The sequence below is a fragment of the Ascaphus truei genome, chromosome 9, assembly GCF_040206685.1.
Source record: "Ascaphus truei isolate aAscTru1 chromosome 9, aAscTru1.hap1, whole genome shotgun sequence".
NCBI lineage: Eukaryota > Metazoa > Chordata > Amphibia > Anura > Ascaphidae > Ascaphus > Ascaphus truei.
Genome location: NC_134491.1, coordinates 12253710 through 12269174, shown reverse-complemented (window position 1 = coordinate 12269174; position 15465 = coordinate 12253710). Strand labels below are relative to the sequence as shown.

The window sequence follows — 15465 nt, the reverse complement described above, 5'->3', positions numbered from 1 at the left end:
GGGGTCGGAGTTATGGATCAGAACCACCGCTAAACTAATATCGTTCTGCCCAAGGTGACAGAAAAGCTGATCCATCTCCGGACAGCGGACAATAGGCTGAGAGAGTCACATGGAGGCAGCGATCATAATGCAGCTATTCTTACAGCGGGATACAGGCGGCATTGTCAAGCGCGCTCCCAACATGTAAAAGAAATGATTGTTTAAAGCAACCTTCTATCCCCCCCCCCCCCCCCGTCCCATGGCCGAGTGCAACGCTCGGTGTAACCCGCTCACTCCTGCGTGGGACGGTCTGCTGAAGGAATTAACCCCTTCACTGCCAGAGGGGCCAGCCACGCACTGACCTGTTAAACAGAAAATTAGTGGTCAGTACGATCCTTCTGGACACGGACACTGTGACCTTCTAAAAGGATTTATTTAGGTTTTTTTTTTATTGTTTTGCAAATGCGTCTTAGAAGAATTTTTTTTTAAATTAAAAGTAATGGCATTTTAATGTGATTTGTTCACCTAAATACTCTTGCTTCTCTCAGTAGTATGTACATACATATATATATATACATATACACACAAATATACACACACACACACACCACACTATTTATGATGTGCTAAAGTATATGTGCTACATTATATTTGGAACGCACATTTCATGTTTGCTGTATGAAAAAAGCTCAGATTGCTTCACTTACTAAAGTTCTCTCGTTTACGTAAATTATTTTGTATTTTCAATATCTGTACACAATGTAATCAGAACATTCTTAAGTAATACTGTATGTATCCACTTTGTTAATAATATTATATGCTTTTATTAATAAAGAACCTGAAAATAATGATGGCAAAACCTTTTTATTTTCCAGGGTTTTTTAAAGATGGCCGCCACTGTGATGGTCTACCAACACTGAACTCCACGAACCCTGCAGCTCTCTCTCCTCAATTTAGTGATTATTAGCCATAATCAAATATCTTAAAAAGGTTACAAACAGAGAACATTTGTCGGTCACAACAATCAGCAAGTAATTGCCCAGAAGAGACAATGATTGAAATAATTACATGTGATTTGCAGGAAAGTATTTTCATTTAGGATGTCTGCGTTGTGATGGCAAAGAACGCTTTCATCTTTTGCTTGCACGGCGGGAGGTACGCAATATCAAAACCCCCGGGGTGGAAAGATTACAGCAAAGAGCAGGAAAAACAGGCTCATTTATCTAACCGCCGGTTCCCCTGCGGTTACCAGTAACCCAGAGCTGCACATTATCTTTCTGCGCAGGGAATCACAACGGGCACCGTTTGTAGGATCAGGGGACCCAAAGAATGACCAGGAACCCGTGAAAAGCAACGTCGCGCTGCATGCCCCTCTGACAGTGAAAGGGTTAACTAGGGTGCATCCTCCTATTGCCCTATATAACTGCTCCTTTTCACTCCTCTTATTACCCCATATATTGCTCACTATAACTCCTATTATTACCCCATATATTGCTCCCTATAACTCCTCCCATTGCCCCATATAACCCGCTCCCTATAACTCCTCCCATTGCCCCATATAACCGCTCCCTATAACTCCTCCTATTGCCCCATATAACCGCTCCCCCCATTGCCCCATATAACCGCTCCCTATAACTCCTCCCATTGCCCCATATAACCGCTCCCTATAACTCCTCCCATTGCCCCATATAACCTCTATAACTCCTATTGCTTCATATTACCGCTCTCTGTAACTCCTCCTATTGCCCCATATAACCGCTCCCTATAACTCCTCCTATTGCCCCATATAACCGCTCCCTGTAACTCCTCCCATTGCCCCATATAACCGCTCCCAATAACTCCTCCCATTGCCCCATATAACCGCTCCCTATAACTCCTCCCATTGCCCCATATAACCGCTCCCTATAAATCCTCCTATTGCCCCATATAACCGCTCCCTATAACCCCTCCCATTGCCCCATATAACCGCTCCCTATAACCCCTCCCATTGCCCCATATAACCGCTCCCTATAACTCCTCCCATTGCCCCATATAACCGCTCCCTATAACTCCTCCCATTGCCCCATATAACCACTCCCTATAAATCCTCCTATTGCCCCATATAACCGCTCCCTATAACCCCTCCCATTGCCCCATATAACCGCTCCCTATAACTCCTCCCATTGCCCCATATAACCGCTCCCTATAACTCCTCCCATTGCCCCATATAACCGCTACCTATAACTCCTCCCATTGCCCCATATAACCTCTATAACTCCTATTGCTTCATATTACCGCTCTCTGCAACTCCTCCTATTGCCCCATATAACTCGTCCCATTGCTCCATATAACCGCTCCTTTTCACTCCTATTACCCCATATAACCGCTCCCTATAACGCCTCCTATTGCTTCATATACCCGATCTCTGTAACTCATACTATTACTCCCTATAATTCCCATTTCTCCATATAACCGCTCCCAATAACTCCTCCTATAACCCCACCTTACTCCTATATTGGTGAATAGGTTTCCATCACACAGCTGGCCTATTTCCAGCCTGCAGCCCAGCTGTGCAAATCAACTACAACCACATGTTCCCTTACCATGCATCAAACACCTGCATGGCCATTACAACCTCTAGGGTGCAGGCAGCCCCCGAATTCCCAGCTCTTCCTGTGTTCCACAAGCTACAGTGGGCGGACAAGCAATCAACAGCCCAGAGAAACAGCTCTTAACCTCTGCAACCGTTTATGTGTTTCTCTCATTTCCGGAGTCTCGGACATATCCTTTCCCAGGGGTTACACTCAAAGGAGGAGGCGCATAAAAAGATATTCCTAAAACGAAGGGAAATCCCCCAGCAGAAGGGACCCCCAACAGAGGACGGTCCGTAGAGTGCACCCTTTCTGCGAAGGGATCAGTGAACCCCGATTTTGGAAATACAGGCCATACCCGTAAACGCCATAGCCGTCCCTATTAATGTAGTTGGCACCTTTAGGTAGAACAGCCCTTAACGTGAATGATTTCCATATATACTGTATTGTGAAATCGGAATGGTTTCATTTTGATCCTGCCCCTACCCGAGACCCCGGTCCTAAAGTTTTTATTCGAATTACTGTATTTGACAAAGAACTTGGAATTGAGAATGGAACGGTAGATTTAACTCACCGTTCTGTCGTGAGGGATTTGAAAAGGGTTGTAAAAACCCTACAAAGTATTTGGTTACTGTAGGAACGTGACCTTTAAAAATAATAATGTATGTCTTTATTTATATAGTGCTGTCCATGTGCACAGCACAGGCTCGTGTTCGGAAACGCTATCCTAGCTTGTGAACTATTGCCTAAGATCCCAAAGGACCGTCCCTTTAAATAAAACAATTGCTGGTACAATAGTTAATGTTAAAGTCCATATATGGGAAAGGTTGCAGTAGTGCGGCTCTGCGAGCTGGGAGCAGCTCCAGTGACAGGAAACGATCGGTCACTGCCTGGACACAGTAATAGAATCACAGCCGCCAACGTGTGATCAGTTTAAAGTGGAAAATAGGTGGAAATTTCATTACGGTTATTTTCCGCTCTTAAAGCTGCAGACCAAGCAATATCCTGTGTGGTTTTTATTTTTTTTTAATAATCAGTTCTGCACTATGAGAAAATATTTTATTTTTAAACCCCATTTGTAATGTATTCTAATGTAACGAGCATTTTTTGTTTCTGTAGCAACCATTTACAAAGTCACATTCCCTTCTTCTTCTGGAACAAGCTCTGGCATATCCCTTTTTAAGCCCTGCCCCCGCTCTAGCAGTGAACCAATTGTATCTAGTGACTGCCTGGTCACATTATCTTCCCCATATAAGTCTGCATCTTTGGTTCTCTTCTGTTGCACTGACAGCCATTTAGTGAACCCCCGAGCTGAATCTTCACCGATTGATCACAGGAGAAAGGATCGACTGGCAACTTAGCTAATTACGTATCATTGTGTGGATTGTACTGATGCACATATTAAAGGGGAAACATTTTAAAATACATATTTTTTTTTTAATGGCCGCTTGGACGGGTGCTTTAAAATGTATTCAAATCAGGGGTGCTCAACTCCAGTCCTCAATTACAGTAATTGTACGTTCAGGCATTTCATGTGAAGGCGCACGCATACAGGACAATTCTGCGTCCTGACAGACCTTTCAGGGACAATGGGACAAGTCAATGAAATAAGGGACGATCCCAAATACATATGGGACGTCTGGCTATTCTTTCCCTGTTCCCACATAATGAATGTCAGAAACTATTTAGTAGAGAATCACCTTCTCCCCTCATCACCCTCCGTCCCCTTTCCGGGACAGGAAGTCTGTGTGTGGGGTCATGGATGGATTTTGAAAAGGAAAAATAATTGCAAGGAAATGCCCACCTTTCTTCTTCATCCCCATGAACGAACACACACACACACACACACACACACACACACACACACACACACACACACACACACACACACACACACACACACTTTTCTGGGCGGGACCAGAGTGCTTTGTCTCAAACCTGAACAACCTTTCTAGCGAATTTGGCTTCGTCAGATGAAAAGACATAGCATCTATATTGTCCTATTAAAAGTATTAAGTAATGACCATGTCGTCTCTCACATCTCTTCAGGCTGAGATCGAAGTTCTAAGTGCCCAGGAAAATGCCACTGCTCTAAGCTCGGGTGGCCAACTGGTCAAGGACCACCAACAGGAAAGATATTAAGTGGCTCCCTCGTTGGACATCCCTGCTCCAGCTGAATGAGGAAATTCCATCTTCTCCTTGTAGGCGCCTCTGTTGTCCACATGTTTATCCATGTGGATATGGGAGAGATGGAGGACATGGAACCACTCCTTGAATAATGCAAACAATCTGTCTGAATGTCCAAATTCCCTTGACCTGTCCACGTCCTGTTTTAGGGTTCTGACCGCATCTAAATTGTTGAACTTTTTCTTTTTTCGGCTCTGGATAAACTGAAGGTATTGTGCATGTCCTGATTTAAATTTAAGTCCGATACGGCTTTTGGTCTAAATTACACAACCACTCTCATAACAATTTGGTCTATATGCAGAATGCCAAAAAAGTAGAAAAGTGATGAATGGTCACTACTCCCTTGCTCTGAACCAAGCTTCTGTAGTATAAAATCAGCTTTATTAGAAAAGAATGCTGGACATCACAGATAAGAACACTCTGACGCGTTTCATCCTGACATGGGACTTTATCAAAGAGTACAACCTCCTTACTACCAGGCAAGTCTAAATATAAGTAACTCAAATCTAATTGGACAGCTTGAAATGGGACCCAGCAGGTTTGAATAATCACATCAAGGTAGAAACAAAAGCTGGGTCGCAGTGTTCTAGACAGACTTGTCTGCAGCAAGGAAAACAACACACATATATATATATATATATACAAACAAGAATTAATTAAAAACAAAGAATATGATGTCAAGCATTAGTGTATAATCAAACAGTATATATGCATACATGTGTAATCATGGAGAAAAATATATAAAAAAATGAAATAAAGCAAAATAAAAAAATGAATAAAAAAGGGGATGAAAAAATGTATATATGAAACAATAAACTATAAAACAATAAAGAATGAAAAAATGACTATTAGTATATGGTAATACAATCTCTACACTCTCCACTCCCTCAGTCATGAAGGAAATGTTTCAATTCCCAATCAGAATTCATGCCGAGGAGGTAGAGATTCCTGAGTGTATATCCAATACATCTCTTTCTTATTGAGTGTATTCGCTCTATTGCCACCCCTAGGGTGACAAGGTATATGTTCTATGGCAGAAAAGGAGAAATTGCCAATGCCTCCCCTGGGACATTGAGAGAATTGTCGAGACACTGGGTGAACTACATCTTTCTTCTTGATTAAGCGAGTATGTTCAGCTATTCTTAGCTTAAGGGGTCTAATAGTGCGGCCCACATATCTATGGCCACATCCACAAAAAAGAACATAAACAACAAAACTTGTGTTGCAATTTAAAAAATTCTTAATGTGATATTCTTTGGGGGTTCTTTGGATGTGGAAATTGTTCCATGTGTCAATACGCATAACCTGCTAAATTCATTACATATGCTAATGATGTTAAGAAATATCACATTAAGAATTTTTTAAATTGCAACACAAGTTTTGTTGTTTATGTTCTTTTTTGTGGATGTGGCCATAGATATGTGGGCCGCACTATTAGACCCCTTAAGCTAAGAATAGCTGAACATACTCGCTTAATCAAGAAGAAAGATGTAGTTCACCCAGTGTCTCGACAATTCTCTCAATGTCCCAGGGGAGGCATTGGCAATTTCTCCTTTTCTGCCATAGAACATATACCTTGTCACCCTAGGGGTGGCAATAGAGCGAATACACTCAATAAGAAAGAGATGTATTGGATATACACTCAGGAATCTCTACCTCCTCGGTATGAATTCTGATTGGGAATTGAAACATTTCCTTCATGACTGAGGGAGTGGAGTGTGTAGAGATTGTATTACCATATACTAATAGTCATTTTTTCATTCTTTATTGTTTTATAGTTTATGGTTTGATATATACATTTTTTATTTTTCTTTATTTTATTTTTTATATATTTTTCTCCATGATTACACATGTATGCATATATACTGTTTGATTATACACTAATGCTTGACATCATATTCTTTGTTTTTAATTAATTCTTGTTTGTATATATATGTGTGTTTTCCTTGCTGCAGACAAGTCTGTCTAGAACACTGTGACCCAGATTTTGTTTCTACCTTGATGTGATTATTCAAACCTGCTGGGTCCCATTTCAAGCTGTCCAATACGATTTGAGTTACTTCTATTTAGACTTGCCTGGTAGTAAGGAGGTTGTACTCTTTGATAAAGTCCCATGTCGGGATGAAACGCGTCAGAGTGTTCTTATCTGTGATGTCCAGCATTCTTTTCTAATAAAGCTGATTTTATACTACAGAAGCTTGGTTCAGTACAAGGGAGTAGTGACCATTCATCACTTTTCTACTTTTTTGGCATTTATCCAGGATGGAGTACACAGGGGTCTCATACTTTTAGCAGGTTTTTTACCAGTACCCAGCGGAGGCGGTATCCATTCGATCTGCGCGCCGGAGCGCTTTGCATGCTGGGTCCCCAGCCAGAGCGCAGCCGTCCACCACCTGGAAACGGCGTCTTTTTCATCAGCACAGACCGGCTGAGGAGTTGGTGAGGATACCAGACGGCAGAGCAGAAGCGGCATCCGTAAGAACCGTGCGCCGGAGCGCCCTGCTTGCTGGTTTCCAGCCGGAGCGTAGCCGATCATCATTATAGACACGGCGTTCTCTTCACTCTCACGGACCGGCTGACGGGTTGGCTAGGACACCGAACGGGTAAGGGCAGCAGCTTGTGGCATTATTCTGAGCTTACAAGTGGCGTGCCAGCGGTCACGTCACTATGTACCTCTAGCTCTTGACCTGCGTCCTAGTCCCCCTTTCGGCAGTTAGTCCCTATATGCTACCCTTTATTTACTTCTTATTTTTTTTATTATACCTGCATTGAGACACCTTTTCTTGTTGGACTTTGGCAGTGGCTGTTAGCGGTTCTAATTACCTACACATGGTTTTGTAGCATCGGATTTACCGGAGTTCAATCTCTACCTTTTCCTATATGCAGAATGAACTAAGGGGAAACGCAGAGGAAAACGTGTAAATCAACGTAATAGCCGTTAAAAACACAGGCTCAGTATTTCCAAAAGGCCGAGGATGATGCAGCTAGGAGGGGAAGCGGAGATGGAGGAACGCGCCTTCAACCAGTACCCAGAATACCGCCATCGCTATTCGTGAGCCCGCACAGGACACTCAGCTTGGCCGCCAGGACACATTCATACATTTCCCACGCAGTGTGTGCCATAAGTGTGTGCACAGGCACGTGTGAGTGCGTATTGGTGTGCGCATTAGTGTTCGTATTTGTGTGTGCGCACGTATACGTATACATAAAGCAGAAAATAGCCGTGTTAGTCCAGTTGCGATAGTGCAGAATAAATGAGTTCTTCAGTATTAGGTGATACCTTTTTTATTGGACTAACAATTTATGTCATAGGACAAGCTTTCGAGAGTTATCCTCTCTTCTTCAGGTCAGCAATACTGATATACAAAGGAATCTATGGCTAAAACAGTGTAGAGAGAGGGGAAAAAAAAAAAAACAACAACATATATTTACTGTAGATAAGGTAGGGTGTTAAATGTGTTTGAAGCCAGGGGCCACGGTCAAAGAAAGGTGGGGAGGGGGGGAGGGATACTGGGGGGGAGAGAGAACGTGTGGATAAGAATAGAGGCAAGCAGGATAATTACAAGCAATTTTGATAGGGTGTGAGAAAACCCATGTCCGCATTAAGTCCTTTGGTTTTGGTGTCAAAGAGTCTTATCATTCTGAGCTCAAATGTTTTCCGTTCTTAGGTTCTTGCTTGACCTGAAGAAGAGAGGAGAACTCTCGAAAGCTTGTCCTATGACATAAATTGTTAGTCCAATAAAAAAGGTATCACCTAATACTGAAGAACTAATTTATTCATTTATATTCTCTCATATACATATATATATATATATATATATATATATATACATACATACATAAATATATACACACACACACACAAATACATACAGTGTTCGACAAATCCATTAAAATACAGGCCCGTGGCGACCTCCTCATGGCCGACACCAAGCAGGGCGGGACTAGGTGGCGAGTAGATTTTTGGGTGATTTGTCAGTGTGTGTGTGTGTGTGTGTGTGTGTGTGTGTGTGTGTGTGTGTGTGTGTGTGTGTGTGTGTGTGTGTGTGTGTGTATATATATATATATATATATATGTGTGTGTGTATGTATAAATGAGTTTTCCTCTCTTCCTCAGGTCGGCAATGCTGGTTTACAAAGGAATCTATGGCTAAAAAAGGAGGTTTGTAAAGAAGAAAAAAAAACAGATTTAGATAAGGAGGAAAAGGGATATCTGAAGACATTGGAAGGGTAATAAAAGTGTGACAAGTAACAGCATGGAGGGGGAAGGGGATGCCGGGGGGGGGGGGGGGGGGGTGGGGGGGGGAGGAGGGGGGGAGGATTTTAAACAATTTCTGGAATGATCTGGCTGTGAGAAGTGATGTCCCACAGGTGATCAGTATCTTCCTTCTTCGTGATGGAGTATAGAGTGTCTGTGCATATTCATTCTGCCTTGAAGTTTTTGGCTGGTTTCCCCAATGTAGCAACCTTGGTCACATTTGTTACATTGTATCATATATACCACATTCCTGGATGTGCAGCAGTATGATCCTTTAACATTGAGTGTTCCATGGTTGTGGGATCTTGGCATATATGTTTGCAGACTTTGCAACGTGTGTTGTTGCACAGTTTTGTGCCATTATCAGTGTCTTTAAGTTCGTTATGAAGTTTTCTGTTGACTAATTTCTGTTTAAGGTTTGGTGGATAGAGAGAGATAGGTGTGTGTGTGTGTGTGTGTGTGTGTGTGTGTGTGTACACATGGGGGTGTGAGAGAAAGACCCAGGTGTGAAAGTTTATCCCATTAGCAGCTGTTTGTAACATCTGTTTAAATACAGGCAGCCCCACAGTGTGGTGATATAAACGTTAAACAGGGCTGATAGATAGTATCACGTTATAACCAGGCATGTCCCAGCACGGATCTGCGAGTCTTCTCAGGGGAAAGACTTCAGAACTGCTCGGTGTGAAGATACCAGCCTGGGCCTTATCATTCCACCAAGAGACAATGTGAACTAATGACAGCGATATGCACAAAGGGTTAAATCGAGATTAACCAAAACACTAATTAAATGCATGTCTACATATCTTAAATGCCTGAAAATGCCGATGTGTTTCCATCTATAACGAGGACCCTGGGGGAGGGGAGATTTAACACTCCGTAATAAGATTTCTTCATTCCCGCCTCAATGTGAAAATGGGAAATAGGGCAGGATGAGGAAGAGATAAGCCAATGAAAAAGGAGGAGGAACAGACAACTTTCAGTTACAATATTTAAAAAGCTTTTTCCGGTTAAACCATCAAAGCGAATTAAAAACGCCCACAGTTGTCTATTATTAACACATCAATCTACCAAGTTCCATCTGTTGAACATAACTGGAACTAGTGCAAGCTGGTCCTGTACCTTTAAACAGGAACAGTGAGCTCTGGCTGTGGGATGGTCAGTGAGCTCTGGCTGTGGGATGGTCAGTGAGCTCTGGCTGTGGGATGGTCAGTGAGCTCTGGCTGTGGGATGGTCAGTGAGCTCTGGCTGTGGGATGGTCAGTGAGCTCTGGCTGTGGGATGGTCAGTGAGCTCTGGCTGTGGGATGGTCAGTGAGCTCTGGCTGTGGGATGGTCAGTGAGCTCTGGCTGTGGGATGGTCAGTGAGCTCTGGCTGTGGGATGGTCAGTGAGCTCTGGTCAGTGAGCTCTGGCTGTGGGATGGTCAGTGAGGTTAAAGGTCCACTGTGTACAAATGGCAGAGACCTGCAGTGAGCACATCCTGGTGATTGATGGCTATTTTTAAATCATTATTTAACTCAGGGGTGGCCAACTCCACTCCTCAAGGGCAACCAACAGGTCAGGTTTTCAGGATATTTGCTCAGCTAAATGGGATTGCACCGTTACCAGACAGAAGTTCCAACTGTGGACGTATAAAGTGGATTTGCAGCTGTCAGTCTAGCCAGGTCCCAGGCACTGCGAGTATCTGTCCCGTAAGCCTCCCCGTGCCAAGCACACTGCCCCATCAGCATGTTAATCAGAGAACTCTGGCTACCAGCCCGTGATCTGCAAACACAAGCCCTTTCACTGCGGCAGGCCGGGCAGAGGCGTGCGGGCAGCATGGCACAGATCTACACCTAACATGCGCTCCTATAAACACCCAATGAAGTGGATAGGGAGCTAAAAGTGGCGCACACAGGGTGCTCATTTGCATGTCGCTACCCAGAGTCCTTATCTGCAGCTTAACTACTGTGCGGTGTAACAATGTGGAACTTGGAAGGCATGCGGATAAACTCATCGCTATAACCCCAGTATTCACCAGTTTGCAGTTCGTGCAGGGGTGGGCAACTCCAGTCCTCGAGGGCTACCAACAGGTCAGGTTTTCATGATATCCCTGCTTCAGCACAGGTGGCTCAATCTGAGCCCCCGATTGAGTGGCCTATGGAAACTTCCTGCAGATGATGTACATCTCATAGCCACATAAATCCGTGCACAGGGAACCACGTTCAGAGCCCTGGAGTTCGTGTCCTATGAGCTCCTGATCGCAATAAGGCACTAACCCCTCACTGCCTAAACAGAGGTGACCTCATGGCGCGTAGTGATTGGACAAAATCAGAGAGCTTGTGGGTCCCACTGTCTTTGCTAGTACAGTGAATGAAACTACAACTCCAAAAGTCCCACGCTGCAGGACACACATCCTTCCAAGAATAACGCTTGTGTATTTGGGAAGCCCGTACAGACCCGTATATGGAGACTGGAATAGAAGGGTAACCAAGATAAAACAGCCAAGCGAGTTAGTAATGCGGCACACGCAGAATAAGCGATCGGAAAATTGTTGCTTTGCCCAGTGATCCGACACTTCCGCAGTAAATAGGGTTATAAAAACCTCAGACCGCCAGCTGCCCAGGGTTTTTAAAGGTTTTACAGTTTAAAACAAAAAGTTGCCAGCAATATTTCTTGGGACTCTGCAGTGTCACGTATTAATGAGATAATAGGAATCCCAGAATGCTTTGCAGAACATTACAGCAGGCGAGAGATTTGGAAAACTTTACACGAGAAGTCAATGGAACATCGCTGCTTTTTAAGTTAAAAATATTCCTCCTTTGACAACCCCAGGCTGTTACATCTTTGTGATTAATGCATTAAAAAAAAGAAAGAAAAAAAAGGATCAGAACAGTATTTGAAATCACATTTGAGTGTTTTCATTTAGTCGTGAAGGCGAGATACTGTTTAACATATTTTATGCACGCTCCCTCAATGTCAGAGATTCTCCTAGGAAAGGGGAACGAGCTGAATTAACATGAATTCAGACAGAGAGCAGACCATATTGGAACGAGAACAACTTGAAGGTCCCAATTTCAGCAGCACATTTCCGAGGGGGATTTTACATATAGTGATTTTTATACTTGATACCGATTGTGTTTAGAAAAAAGGCAGCAATGTGAGATTGAAACCATTCAACACTGATATCCCAAAGCATACAGAGCCTATGTCCAGCTATGTGGGGCAGGGTTTGGTTCAATGCGTGATCGATCCCATATGCTGCTTTTGCACCAAAAAAAACACATCTCCCTTTTCCTTCTCATGCTACTTTGTATCTTATACACGGGCATGGTACAGTATGCCCTTCTACTAAATGGCCTCCAGCCTCTACTAACCCCCTCTGTAGCCAGAAATACTTTTACACCATTGCGAGCAAGATATTAAATGCCCTTTATCTGAGCTTCTGATTTACCAATTAAATTCCATGTAGCATTCACATAGGGCATTGCCCTTACATCTCATATAGCCACCAAATCCCTATCAACTCCTTTTAGAAACTACACCCCGCCTTACCCCCCAGATCCCACACATGCCTCCCCGCCTTACCCCCCAGATCCCACACATGCCTCCCCGCCTTACCCCCCAGATCCCACACATGCCCCCCCGCCTTACCCCCCAGATCCCACACATGCCTCCCTGCCTTACCCCCCAGATCCCACACATGTCTCCCCGCCTTACCCCCCAGATCCCACACATGCCTCCCCGCCTTACCCCCCAGATCCCACACATGCCTCCCCGCCTTACCCCCCAGATCCCACACATGCCTTCCCGCCTTACCCCCCAGATCCCACACATGCCTCCCCGCCTTACCCCCCAGATCCCACACATGCCTCCCCGCCTTACCCCCCAGATCCCACACATGCCCCCCGCCTTACCCCCCAGATCCAACACATGCCCCCCCCCCGCCTTACCCCCCAGACCCCACACATGCCCCCCCGCCTTACCCCCCAGATCCCACACATGCCTCCCCGCCTTACCCCCCAGATCCCACACATGCCTCCCTGCCTTACCCCCCAGATCCCACACATGCCTCCCCGCCTTACCCCCCAGATCCCACACATGCCCCCCCGCCTTACCCCCCAGATCCCACACATGCCCCCCCGCCTTACCCCCCAGATCCCACACATGCCCCCCGCCTTAACCCCCAGATCCCACACATGCCTCCCCGCCTTACCCCCCAGATCCCACACATGCCCCCCCGCCTTAACCCCCAGATCCCACACATGCCCCCCCGCCTTACCCCCCAGATCCCACACATGCCTCCCCGCCTTACCCCCCAGATCCCACACATGCCCCCCCGCCTTACCCCCCAGATCCCACACATGCCCCCCCGCCTTACCCCCCAGATCCCACACATGCCCCCCCAGATCCCACACATGCCCCCCCGCCTTACCCCCCAGATCCCACACATGCCCCCCCGCCTTACCCCCCAGATCCCACACATGCCTCCCCGCCTTACCCCCCAGATCCCACACATGCCTCCCCGCCTTACCCCCCAGATCCCACACATGCCCCCCGCCTTACCCCCCAGATCCAACACATGCCCCCCCCCCGCCTTACCCCCCAGACCCCACACATGCCCCCCCGCCTTACCCCCCAGATCCCACACATGCCTCCCCACCTTACCCCCCAGATCCCACACATGCCTCCCCGCCTTACCCCCCAGATCCCACACATACCCCCCAGATCCAACACATGCCCCCCCCCACCTTACCCCCTAGATCCCACACATGCCCCCCCGCCTTACCCCCCAGACCCCACACATGCCCCCCCGCCTTACCCCCCAGATCCCACACATGCCTCCCCGCCTTACCCCCCCAGATCCCACACATGCCTCCCCGCCTTACCCCCCAGATCCCACACATGCCCCCCCCGCCTTACTCCCCAGATCCCACACATGCCCCCCCCGCCTTACCCCCCAGACCCCACACATGCCCCCCCGCCTTACCCCCCAGACCCCACACATGTCCTTTAACCACTACAGCCCATAAAATCTCCTTCAGCACTGTTTTGCACTATTAAACATCCTTTAACCACCCCCTACTACTTGTGACTGCCCCTGTATTAGTCCCCGGTCGCGGGCTGCACTCACCGGTTCTGCTCGGCCCATCACACACAGAGCGCTGCTCCAGATCCAGAACCCACAGTCCCAACCACGAGCAGCTTCCAGCCTGGGGGGCTAAACCACGCCCACACCGGCGGAGCCTTACCCACAGACACGCCCACACAACGCGAACACACACCCGAAGCCACGCCCACGCACACTGATTTTTCCCATGAAACCACGCCCACACAGGTGGAGACTTACCCACAGACTCGCCCATGCAACGCAAACACACACACATGAAGCCACGCCTACTCACACTGATCTTTAAATGAAACCCCGCCCAAACTCCCACTCCCAGAGATTCAAAAACAGCCCCGCCCACAGACGCATTCCAGCACGAGGCCCCGCCCACAACCCTATAACTGTGTAGGGTTAATTCTACTAAATGGCCTCCAGTCTCTACTAACCCCCTCTGTAGCCAGAAATACTTTTACACCATTGCGAGCAAGATATTGCTCACCCCTACAGTTACAAATACAGTTACATAAATCAGCAGGGTATACATTATATACAAGACATTGCGTGCACAGTTAAAATATATATATATTATGGGCGTATGAAACAGTTACAGACCAGGTTAAAATGTGAGACAGCCTTAGATTTGGAAGAACTTAGACTGGTGGTGGATGTGAGAGTCTCTGGTAGGTTGTTCCAGTTTTGGGGTGCACGGTAAGAGAAGGAGGAGCGGCCGGATACTTGGTTGAGCCTTGGGACCATGAACAGTCTTTTGGAGTCTGATCTCAGATGATAGGTGCTGCATGTGGTACGGGTGAGGAGCTTGTTGATATAGCTGGGTAGCTTGCCCATAAAGAATTTGAAGGCAAGACAGGAAAGGTGAACTTTGCGCCTAGACTCGAGTGATGACCAATCTAGTTCTTTGAGCATTTTGCAGTGATGTGTGTTGTAGTTGCATTGGAGAACAAAACGACAAATTGAATTGTAGAGGGTGTCAAGTTTGCTAAGGTGGGTTTGAGGCGCTGAGTCATATACTATGTCTCCGTAAGCAATAATTGGCATTAGCATCTGCTGTGCGATACGCTTTCTGACCAGGAGACTTAGGGAGGATTTGTTCCTGTAAAGTACCCCTAGTTTGGCATAGGTCTTGGTTGTCAGGGTATCAATGTGCATCCCGAATGTTAAGTGGGAGTCAAACCATATGCCCAGGTATTTAAAACTAGTGATGGGTAAGGCTGCGAACCCGCTGTGGCCGGCGGGGCGCGCGGCCGCGAATCACCAGACCCCTGTCCGAATGGTCCCTGCCCCCGCTGCCTCCTTCCGGCAGGGCTGACTACGTACTGTGACGCGTCAGCGGGCCGATGCTGCAAGAATCTTGTGAATTTCGGCGC

General features: G+C 46.3%; 1 protein-coding gene across 1 annotated transcript in view; it reads right to left on the bottom strand.

Annotated features, from left to right (window-relative positions):
* The window catches only part of PLEKHG3 (pleckstrin homology and RhoGEF domain containing G3), a 94263-nt gene extending 80045 nt beyond the window's left edge, over nt 1–14218 (bottom strand). The window contains exon 1 of the mRNA XM_075613353.1: nt 14105–14218. The gene's annotated coding sequence lies outside the window, so the exon portion shown is untranslated. The remainder of the gene's footprint in view (nt 1–14104) is intronic.
* Nucleotides 14219–15465: the final 1247 nt, after the last annotated feature.